Source organism: Lissotriton helveticus, chromosome 12 (genome assembly GCF_964261635.1).
Source record: "Lissotriton helveticus chromosome 12, aLisHel1.1, whole genome shotgun sequence".
NCBI classification, from domain to species: domain Eukaryota; kingdom Metazoa; phylum Chordata; class Amphibia; order Caudata; family Salamandridae; genus Lissotriton; species Lissotriton helveticus.
The window spans coordinates 743,384,647-743,396,966 of NC_136073.1; the positions used below are offsets into that span (position 1 = coordinate 743,384,647).

The 12,320-nt window shown below is 41.9% G+C and overlaps 1 protein-coding gene across 1 annotated transcript in view; it reads left to right on the plus strand.

Annotated features, from left to right (window-relative positions):
• LOC144798119 (maestro heat-like repeat-containing protein family member 2A) overlaps nucleotides 1–10,919 on the plus strand; it is an 81,064-nt gene extending 70,145 nt beyond the window's left edge. Inside the window, exon 11 of the mRNA XM_078668877.1 lies at nucleotides 10,836–10,919. The gene's annotated coding sequence lies outside the window, so the exon portion shown is untranslated. The remainder of the gene's footprint in view (nucleotides 1–10,835) is intronic.
• The last annotated feature ends 1,401 nt before the right edge of the window (nucleotides 10,920–12,320 follow it).

A 12,320-nucleotide genomic window follows, 5' to 3' on the forward strand; every position in this document is an offset into this window, starting at 1 on the left:
AGGTCAGTAACTTCTCATACTTGGGCAATCTGTTTAGCAAACTGTTGAGATGGGAACCTCTTTTAACCATAAGAGCACAGCAGACAAGTAGGGTGATGGATGCACTATCCCGTTTTGCTTCTAAATTGGGGACAACTTTTTGTCTTTATTGCATTGTCCCTAGGGAGCTGGGGGTCTTGTCTTTTTTCCTGTTTGAAAATTAATAAAAGATTTAAACCATACATTGGGGCACAAGCCTGTGAAGGAACTAATTACCCTTTATAGCCAAATGTCTCTCTATTGCCAGGTATGGAGCTGGGGTTTGGGGATACGCTAAAAACCAACAGTTTGTAGGAATCGAAAATAAATTCATGAAAAGATGACTGATGCTCCCAAAAAGTGTTCCTACCTCTTTTGCCATACAGAACTTAACTAGAATTTATGGAAGACGGTATAGGCAGAGCCCCTTTTCTTCTATAGGCCAAGATAGGGACCTCTGAGGATTTAATATTTTCATGTGATGTTATTAAAGATTCCCAAAAATCAGACAATGTTTTAAAGGTTCCATGGTTTCAATATTTGGAGAGGATTTACCATGAGATTGGTCTGGAATACTTTATTGAAAACCCTGAAGGAATTCCCCTAAATGCCAAAGGAGTTTTCAAGGAGGCATACTGTACCAGGGGCAATAGGCTTATTAGTTACCAACATTACAATATTGGAGTCCCCTGTTTGCTTCCTGCCCCTGCACAATGTTATGTATTTATTTCTACTAAGTTCCAGTTCTGATTTTATCTAACCAGGTTCTGTTTATATATATATATATATATATATATATATATATATGTATATATACATACATATATATATATATATATATATATATATATATACAGCGCTCAACTCCAGAATCGTTATTTTCCAAAGAACCGCACTCGTGGAGTCAAAGTTTCTCGTGCTCACACCATCAAAATTTAATCACACTGAAATTTTCAGGAATGAATGGGAGGAATCAATGAGTTGAGACAGTCTAACTAGGGAATCTTTCTTCTCTGGATAACTACGTGATATATTCATTGGACGTACTTTGGCTGATCAAGAACTTTGAATTTATAAGTTTGCACGGGTGGAGGGTGATCTTGCACCGGGTGATAATGAGCTGCTGTGCACAACTATATTATTGCCAATACATGGCATGATGGACAAGTATGAACCTTGAGATTGGGGATTGCGAGGCTTCACAATTTCCCCCCCCCCTTTTTTATCTCCCCACGATTATCATGGGGAGCTAGGCCGATACACGGCAATATTAGAGTTATTCAAGGAATACTTGAGGTAATATAGACCGCGCAGCGTATTATAATGCATTAATGTATTAAACACACTTCAAGATGGCGCGACCTAGAAAACACATAGTCCGTCACCCATGTCTATGAATGTTTTGCTACAATACCCATGCTAACCCTCGCAATGTAATTGACACTGACGAAGGCTTTACGCTGAAACGCGTCTGTTAATCTGTGTGATTAAATTTTGATGGTGTGAGCACGAGAAACTTTGACTCCACGAGTGCGGTTCTTTGGAAAATAACGATTCTGGAGTTGAGCGCTGTGTTATTGCGGTGGCCCATTACCGCATACCGCACCCACCCGCGAGTGCCCTGATTACTAAGTGGGACAGAGAGCGAGAATATATATATATATATATATATATATATACACATATATATATATATGTATATATATATATGTATATATATATATATATATATATATATATATATATATATATATATATATATATATATATATATATATATATATATATATATATATATATATATATATATCCAAGAAAGAAGTGACTCAAACAGATATATTCACCAAAGAACAAAAATATATTTCCACTACAACGTTTCAGCTTCCGCCTTCCTCAGGTAGTTTCAAGATGGTAAGCTCAGTGGCTGCACAGATGACACAGCTGAATTTTCAAAAAGCATCATGAGTGAAGATTCCATTTGGAATGTGGAATCAATGCAGTCCTGAGAGTTCTTGAGATGTGACTCATTGTATCCTTTGGGATCCAGATTTTTGCCCTGGCTGACTGTTGTTTTCTTGTGATCCTTCATCTTCAAGTATATATATATATATATATATATATATATATATATATATATATATATATATATATATATATACATATATATAGGCAAAATCTCAGAGAACTCCGCTCTGTAGGCGGCCAGTTCAGGGACTGACCACAACCTCTTCCAGTACATAATTGGCCTTGCACTGATGATCTCTTCTATTGGGACCATGCCAAGGTCCAATCTAAGAGGGATCAGGGGCGTACTAGGCGGTAACCCAACTAGATTTCTCACAAAAGAGTTCTCTACCGTTTTAAGATTCATTATCTGCTTATGCCCCCAAAGTTCAGCCCCATAGATTGCCGCCATTCTAGCCTGGCGGCAATATATTTCCAGAGCATGGGACACCTGCTTAAAGGTTGACTCCCTAAAAACTTTGCTTATACCTCCGGCAAGCTGGGATAACTTAAGTGCAGACTTAGCAGTCTGCACGTCCCAATCAAAATTCTCAGTTAGGGTAACACCCAGATAAACGAATGTTTTAACCCTTTCAAGGGGAGTGCCATGTAAAACCGGATTTGGGCGTACCCGCTTAGGGGGATTAAAAATCATAAACTTGTTTTTTCCCAAATTGATTTCCAGTCCCTGAAGCTCACAGAACTCCACAAACCCATCCAGTGTTTTTTGAATGCCCGATGATGTTCTAGACAACAACAAAGTGTCATCTGTGAACATCAGAGCAGGCACTCTACCCGTGGCCAACTTGGGGGCATCGTTATTAACCACACCATTCAAATGTTCCACAAGGCCATTGATGTAGAGGCTGAATAGTGTGGGTGCCAACACGCACCCTTGGCGAACTCCTTTTTGGACAGGAAATTGGTCTGTGAGTTCGCCGTGCTTACCACACCTGACCTGGGCACAGTTGCTTACATGAAGCCTAGATAGTACATTTAATAGGTATGGGGGAAGTCCCAAGTCTGCCAGCACCTTCCACAGTTTATCACGCGGAACCAGATGAAATGCCGCCCGCAGGTCCACAAACACAAGGTAGAGGCTGCCACCCTCTAAATTTGCTGTTTTCCAGTGCAGAACCTGCAGGCGAAATATCTGGTCTAGGGTAGATATGCCGGACCTAACGCCTGCCTGCAATATAGAAAGGATCCCATTCTCTTCGATCCATCCAAGAATCCTATCAAGGATGACCCGCCCCATCAGCTTTTGTGATGTATCAATTAAACTGATGGGTCTATAATTAGAGGGGGTTAACGGGCAGCCCTTTTTTAATATAGGGACAATTTCTGCTCCTAACCAAGTGGGGGGCAGATCATCTCCCTGCAAAATGCCATTAAATAAAACGACCAAATAAGGAGCCCAGATTTTAGGTTGTGTCCTAAATAGATCCCCAGGAAGTTTATCCAATCCTGGGGCCTTATTAGGGAGCAATTTACCTATGGCCGTCTCAACCTCGAGCAAAGTGAAGGGCTCGATTGGAGCGAGAAGCGTAGGGGCTTCAATCAACCGCCCACACTCCTCAGCCCCATCGACACCATGCAATTGCTGGGGTTCAGGAGTATTAACAAGCAGGGCATCGAGGTCAGGTATACCATATAGAGCAGCAAAGTGACTTTCCCAAATTGTGGGAGCAATGTTGGGAGCGAGCGCCTGAGTATGCCCACTGAGTCCAGTTGCAACTATGGACCAGAATAATTTGGAATCTTTGCACCTAAGTGCAGATCCCATCTCCTCCCACATTGTGGATTCCCATTCCCTTTTCGCCTCACAGATTGCCTTTTTATATGTAGTGCGATGCACCTTAATGGCCTCACTATCATTAGTTTTAGTGCTATGAGCAAGGCCTTTTTGGCCTTCCGACAGGAAGCGTTAAACCATTGGGAAGTCAAAGTCAGGGGATTGTTTGCCCTTCTAACAGGGTAAAGGATATCTTTCAATATGGCAACCAGTTGGTTATGTATCTCAGTTGCCCTGCCCAAATGGCCAGATTTCCCCATCTCTTCAATGAGCGGGATAATGGTCTCGTATAATTCAGCATGTTTAGTAATCGACGCTTGTAAATCAGGCCATTTAACCCTACGCCTACAATTTGTTATTATTAGTGGCACAGTTAGACAGTACTCAACCGAAGTTGAGGCTTTCAGACCAAAATTCCCCGGTTTTAGAGACAAAACTAAGGCATTGTGGTCACTGTCAAGCCTTTCAATAACCCTAAATTCATGCAGCCTATCCCAGTGCCTAGCCTCAATAAAAATATAATCGATGATTGAGGTCTGGTTTAATCGGTTAAACTAGTCTCTCCCTGGTCTGTCAGGCTCCACCCTCCCTGTTTATGCACTGTGCACTTTGTTGCCGGCATTTCCTCGCCAAGGAGGGTGGTCAAACAAGGTTATGCTCTGCCCATGTGATAATGTCTCATTTTAAAGAACTATGGACTTTGTATTATTTTGCACATTGTATAAATCAGAGAGAACTAGATTTCTGCTCCCATTACTAAGAAATACTCACTCTTGCTCGTATTGATGGTTTTAACTTCTTACCGTCTTTGACTACGGCTGAAATCTGTTTTGCATTAGCTAATTACATAAGAGACTCCATTGCGATCAGATAGCCTTAGGAGTAAAATGTGTACAGAGATTTTAACTTTTTTATGATGAATTGTGTATGAATTGTATTTTAATCATATTAATTTGTAAATCTTTTCATGGTTCTCTGAGCTGAAATAAAGTTATTCTTGACTTGACTGGCTCTATACTTCATCATGATCGAGGGGAGATCTATCTCACCCTATTTCCCTTAATTTTGCGTGTCAACGGGGTCATATTCCTGTCCCAGCTTTCCTATGAGTCTCATGTGTTAGAAATTGGGTTTCTGGTTGGCAAAATAATGCAGCCTGTCCAAGCAGAAGCGGTAATCCTAGTCAGGGTAAGCTAGATCCACACTAAAAGATAACCTGTGTTCACCCTCTGGTAGCTTGGCACAGAGCAGTGAGGCTTATATAAAGAGGCAACGTGTAAAGTGTTTGTGCAACACACAAACACACAGCAACAGAAAGAATGCCCCATACAGGTTTAGAAATACTAACACTATTATAAACAAAACATGACCAAAATGACAAAAATCCAATGTATAGAAGTTGAGATATTAAATGTTAAAGGAATACATGCAGTAAAACGCTTAGAAGCAAGTAGCATTAAAAAAGTTACTTTACATCGTGCTGGACCGGGTCAAAGTCAACGTTCAGGCTGACCGCGTGGAAGGGCAGGCCAGCTACAGGACCCATGCAGGACCAATTGATCAAAGTACCTTTCCTGGTCACAAACAGTGAGATGGGTTGATCTGTTCCACGTAGTGATGGCGATGTGTCAGTTCGGAAGATGGGTGCTTGAGTTGAGAGGTGTTGAGTGATGTGCCTCACCAGATTCTGCCACACAGTCGAGGGGATGCCTCGATCTCACCAAGCTGCAGTGGCGGAGATGCGCTGTCCGATGCATTGATCTCTAGAGGCAAAGTGCTGGTTCAAATGTGATGTGGCAATTAAACTCCAGTAACACTGTTGATCGCCGGTTCTATTACACACAGACAGGAGATGCGCCAAATTCCATGTTGCAAGTATCTGGGCCACTTCCAGTAAGCTTCAAACAACGAAAGAGTGTAAATCAATAAATGTACAGAAGCACAAAAGGAGAGAAGATGAGTATGCATGTCTTATTAGATTTGTATAGAAAGCCCTCACTCACCACCCTGGTTGGTGACATGCTTCATCATCGGGCCCACCGGGAGAAGCCAAATGCCTTCCTGGTGTGCTACAACGCCAGGATTACTGCGGAGCTGGTTAGTTGTGAAGATTATGTAAATGTGAAAAGGGTTTAAAAATGTCCAGATTGTGTCTCACATAAAAACTTAATTCTGTGACCAATCTGACATATTAAAAGCAATGTGTTTAGGAAACTGCCAAGTTAATTGTTTGGCTATTTCCACTTAAAGTGGAGTCAACATGTTTCTGCCCTTGATGTGTGATTTACTGGGCATTCGTCACGACCATGGGGAGTGTACCTCGGCGGTATGGGCACGCTAAGGCCCACCCTGACCAGAGGACGTGAAAGTTAAAAATCAGTGTAAAAAAGGTGCAAAATGAACAAACCAACAAGTTGTGGGAAAATTACCTCATAATCAGAGGAACCGGTATAGTTTGAAAAATAAAAGATCCACGCCCCATAGGTCTCGGGAGGGGGGAAAATGGCACACCGCCCGCAACGCCTGGCACCCGTTCGATACCTGCGTGTAGCCTCTAACCGGACCACTTCCAGTAAGTTCAGGCACAGGAGCAGGGGTAAGGACTTTGTTATCCCTGAGTCTCAAGCAACAGGAGGCAAGCCACAAGCACCTGGGGATCTCTTGGCGGTAAGGCAGAGTCAAGCTCTCCTTCAGCAGAGTCCGAGAGCAGCAGACAGCAGGGCATTGCAAGATAGAAGCAGGCCTTTCAAGCTTGCAGTCTAAAAATGAGTCATTTGAGCACCACAACAGTCCTTCTGATAGATTCAATTCAAGATCTAGAAGTGTCTGATTTTCGGGGTGGGGGTTAAAGACCCAGTACTTATACCCAAAAGTGCCTTTGATGTGAGGGTGTGACTTCAAAGCAGCCCTCTGAAGTGCATAGGTTCTCCTTTCAACTCAGTCCTGTCCATCATGGATAATCTGTCCTTTTTGTGAGGACAGGACACTGCCTATTCAAGTGACGTGTTAAACCCTCCCTTCCACCCCGCCCAAGCAAGGCCATCAGAATGCAGATATATTTAGATGGGTACTCAGATCCATCTATCCTTTATGTGTTGTGGCGGTCTTGCTTGAATACACAAAGTGTAGCTGTCACCCACCCCAGACGTATATTAGAGACGGGCTGTCACGCACAAAAAGCAGTAAGTGCAATGTCTACTTTCTAATAGTGCTGTAAATAAATAGAGCCTAAAAAGAGCTTGTATGACATAGGGCCTGTGCAATGTGTCTTGCATGAGACGTAGTATTGTGACCTAACTCAACCCTAAAGTACCCAACTTTTCCCCCAACAACCCTCTAATCAACACTTCTAAAGAGGAAGCATCTGTCACCCCAAAAACAAGCAACCTGAATAGGAACAACATACAAGACAACATAGTACTCTATCAAAATAAAGTAATCACCATAGTCTTGTGTAGCAGGGAGTGATTTGCCCCAAGACAGCCCCTCTTTACAGATGCAATGTGTCTCTTCTTTGTCAGCAAATGAGAATAAAATTGTAGCTCTACATGGAAGAAAGGAAGGAAAGGGACCAAACTCTATACCACTGAATAACATCTCATCATCCACTGGTAGCGTCCCCTCCCCCATGATCACCAGAGCTCTCTGAGGAGGATGCCCTATGTCTGTCCTCCAGTTGTGACCACAGTTGGCCTCCTATCAGTCTGCTGAGTTTCCTCCTAGAGTGGTATGGTTGACCCCCTTCGGCCTCCCAAATTGTCATTGGCTCCTTAGTTGATATGGGCAGTTATTTCCTCTCCGCCGCTCAGTCCCAGAGCTCTTCCGGACTCTTAAACAAAATGGTTCTCCACTGATACATTACTTTCAGTTTGGCAGGGTACATCAGCATATATTGAATGTCCTTAGCCCTAACTTTTCACTTAACCTCTAAGAAAGATGTAAGAAGGGGCTGCACTTTACCTGCGTAATCGGGGGAGAGCGTAACCATAGAGTTGGTGCAATGGACGTTGTTGTGCCTGCCGCAGAATATAGTCTGTCCATAAGGTAGAGTATACTGATGGTAATGCCTCTCTGCGGTCTCCCTGGCTGTGGCCTTAGGGCCAGTGCCCTGTGCGCCCTTTCCAGAATGAAGTAGGAGGATAGCTCACAATCCATGATGCAGGTTCTGAAGTATTCTGTGGTTAATTTCTCTCATGTTGCCCACCCCCTCTTTTCTACTCTGGGCCACCAAATCAGCTGGGCTGTCACAAGCCGATGGGGGTGCTTAAAATGAAAGGTGGTCCCTACCACTCCCCTCCCATGTGGCTGTATCCTCTCCCTTGTGAGTCAAGAGTCAATGCAGAGTTAGAGGTAAGTCGCTGCAGTGAGATTGCAGCTCCAGGTTGTGTCTGTTGGCGGCATGTCCATCTCCTGGCAGGTCGTTGTTTGCCTAATAAGTTTCTCTCATCCCCGACTCCCTACATGGGCTTAGGTTGGCCAAAGAGCACAAGTGTAGCGGGCACCACATGGATGTTTGCATCCAAAAAAAGGTTGCCCCATAGTTGGCTCAACCAGGCTGCAGTTTCAGTCCTAGCCACGTGTGGTGACCAGTCCATCTCCTCCTCTCTAAGGTGCCTGTTACATTGTTACGGGACACCACCTGGAAGTGAAAGCAGCAATGTGCCACACCTCAGCCACGCGCCTGTCTTCTCTCCCTCTCACGCTCCAGGAGTCGATGCAGAGAGGGTTTGCCACTGTGGGTTCACAGCTCCAGGTGGTGTTTGCCTCTGGCAGGCCCATCTACAGGAAGGCCGTATGCACACCCAGGCCGTCGATTGCAGAAATTGGCTCTCCCATCCAGGGCTCCCTGGATAGGTTCGGGTGGGCCAAAGGGGGTGATTATAGGGCCACTGCACTGGTGCCTGCAACTGAAAATAGGTCACCTAAGGTTCGGATTCAGCAAGGTTCTAGGAGCTGGCATGTAGCTCGCTCACAATGCGGCTACCATTTTAGGCTGCTTGGCCACGCCCCCCAGTAATTTCTTTCTTGATTTCTTTACAATGTAGTGGAGGTGAGTGATCTGTCAATGGCAGGCGAGCCCTTTGGGAGCCAGGATGGTATTTATCAGATAAGGTAGAAACTGTATTGTTTAGAAAGAGCCATACAAGATTTCTTAGGTAAAGAGCAGAGTGAGCACTTATGGTAGCAGCACACGTATACACTGCCAAATCACTATTATTCATTACTTGTAATGGGGTAACCCAGTAACCCTCAGAACCTGGGTAGACAATGTTAAATAAAAATTGGTTCTGTCGGAGAATGAACAATTTCTTAGTTACACAACATATATTCCTATAACTTTTTTTTACTTAGTTATACTTGGAAATATTTGAATAAGAAAATCACACACCACACATTTTATATAGATATCAAAAAAAGAGAAAGGTTGTTATTCATCAATCCCTTTACAAAAATTATTTTTTAACATTTAAAAAAATGGTTGTCCATACAATAGAATGTCGAAACAAAGTGCACAAGTGAATAAATTGTGATCAAGTGATTTAAGTGTATAATACAGTGAAACAATTTAAGGCTAAAATTAAAAGAAATACAGGTCCAACATTAGTTTCAATTTCCACAGACAGTATAATTATTTCTATTTTTCTGCTGGGATATAACAAGGACCAATTGGTGAATTAACGTCGACGTTTCGACCCTGGGGTACGGTGCTGTCTTATTAGCGACCAGTTCGGGTCTTCATCAGGACGGAAGAAAGGAAGGGACAACCTGAAAATTCGTTTTTTGGGGGGGTGGGGCGTCCTATTTCTGCCTCTACGCAGGTTATTCTTGTGTTCTAGCGTTGGTTCTCAAGGATTTGTCACCATCCGGTGGACAAATTGGATCTGGAAGCTGCAGATCGGTTAATATCTTTTTGGAGGTTTTTCAGGACGTTGGATCTTTTGGTATGAAACGCCACCGTCCGGTGAAAGTTTCGGGTCTGTAGTGCCGCAGCCGCGATCACTTGAAGAGCAGTAACAGCAGCCGTCTGTCTGTATCCCGCGAGCCAATCCTTACTGCCGACTCGCGTCTGACTCAGTTTCAATCCTAGATTACGTGATCTAACCTCCAAAAAGATATTAACCGATCTGCAGCTTCCAGATCCAATTTGTCCACCGGATGGTGACAAATCCTTGAGAACCAACGCTAGAACACAAGAATAACCTGCGTAGAGGCAGAAATAGGACGCCCCACCCCCCCAAAAAACGAATTTTCAGGTTGTCCCTTCCTTTCTTCCGTCCTGATGAAGACCCGAACTGGTCGCTAATAAGACAGCACCGTACCCCAGGGTCGAAACGTCGACGTTAATTCACCAATTGGTCCTTGTTATATCCCAGCAGAAAAATAGAAATAATTGTACTGTCTGTGGAAATTGAAACTAATGTTGGACCTGTATTTCTTTTAATTTTAGCCTTAAATTGTTTCACTGTATTATACACTTAAATCACTTGATCACAATTTATTCACTTGTGCACTTTGTTTCGACATTCTATTGTATGGACAACCATTTTTTAAATGTTAAAAATTTATTTTTGTAAAGGGATTGATGAATAACAACCTTTCTCTTTTTTTGATATCTATATAAAATGTGTGGTGTGTGATTTTCTTATTCAAATATTTCCAAGTATAACTAAGTAAAAAAAGTTATAGGAATATATGTTGTGTAACTAAGAAATTGTTCATTCTCCGACAGAACCAATTTTTAAATCACTATTATTCACTGTTACTGTATCTTTGATCCATTACTCATAAAAGCAATATTTCACTCACACATATGTTCTGCTTTTAGGTGATGAGTACAAGGTGCTAAGGATGTGAAATGCCAAAATAGGAGTGAACATAGTATGCTGTTTCTTGTACATATGTTTTTTATTTGCTTGAAGTGTGCAGCCTTTCACGACTTTCATCTTCAAGACTCATGACAGTCTACATTTGTTTACAACGGTCTTGGTATTGCTGATCTTTTTTATTATATTTTCAGGATCCAGACAATCTGCTTGAAGAAGTACCACCACCAGAATACAGGGATGACTTCCACATCCCCAACTTTTCACCTGAGAAACATGTGAGTTTTCTTTAAAATACAATACCATCATGTTCATGTGCCTTCTCTCTCGAATTCTGTTTCTTCCATACCATCTTCACAAACAAAGTACATCCACATGATATCACTCGAATAACTTCCCATGGAAACTATACTCCATTCTCAGAAACACAAGGAATTCTTTACGTTATTAACAAGGAGTGAATGGTGTAGCAACTCAATCCGTCTCTCATCCACTGGTACCCTTAGAGAGCTAGAGCTGATGTCTTAACTTCAAAGCTGGTTTTAGTGCACAGTGTAAATGTACAGAGGTGGAATTTATCTCCTGAAGGAAAAAGAGATTATTTAAAACAATTACCCTTCTGACTATTAGACTAACCTCTTCTGCGAAATAAAATACACTGGGGTTGATCCAATTTGTGGGCGAGCAAGGATCTATGGGCTAAAAATTCCCTTTCACAATAGGAGCAAATTTAGCTTTTTCTATCCCCACTTCTAGACTAGACAAAGAATTTGGCTGGCCTTGGCTTGAATCAATGGAGAAAAAAGCTCCTATTCCTGGGGTCAAACATTTACTGGCAATGCCCACAATTTGCGTTTTTTGAGAAAAATAAGTCAACTGTTATACATGTTGTCATGTCTAAATAGCCTTCTTGTTTCCATTCTCTCTATCTACCAGCTTGAGGACATGATCAAAATGATGAAAAGCACTCTCAGGTTGTGCGAGTTCATACTTTCTAAGTAGGGTGAGGTAAGATTTTGATGCTTTTTTCCTGTCAATGTGAGTGAGAGTGTGAGTACTATCAGACTAAAAGAATCACACAACAAACCATCACTTATTGATGGGGGTCACTGGAATATAATGTAAATGTAGGGTAGATTTGTAGAGAGCTGCTTGTCACCCGTGAGGGTCTCCAGGCACTTCTTCCATACAATAATGGGTTTACTATTCTTGCCAAACAATCCACCCTATGCTACATAGTTTACAGTTTTTTTACAAATAAATGTTTTGCTAGTTTAGAAGAATCAAAAATTACACATGGTGTTGCTCTGTGGCAAACGTTAAGTACTCACCTGAATTTATCACCCATGTGTTATACTGGCACTAGAGAGGCAAAACATTTTGCGAGAACAGCATTATTATTTGATAAAACAGCAAAATAGTATTGTCAAATAATGTACTACATTATGCTGCATAAATTGCACTGTGTTCCATAATTTGGCCTTCCTATGTGTCTCATGAATAACAATATTGTGGGACACTAATATCATTGATAAAAAAATCAAGAGACAAAATATCAAAAGGTAAGTATGTAAAGATTTTCTGTACCTAATTCAACATATGTGTACCAAAATACATATACATATATCTTTATTTATTTGGAGTTAAGAATGGCAAATGTATATGTCCCTTTGTGCATT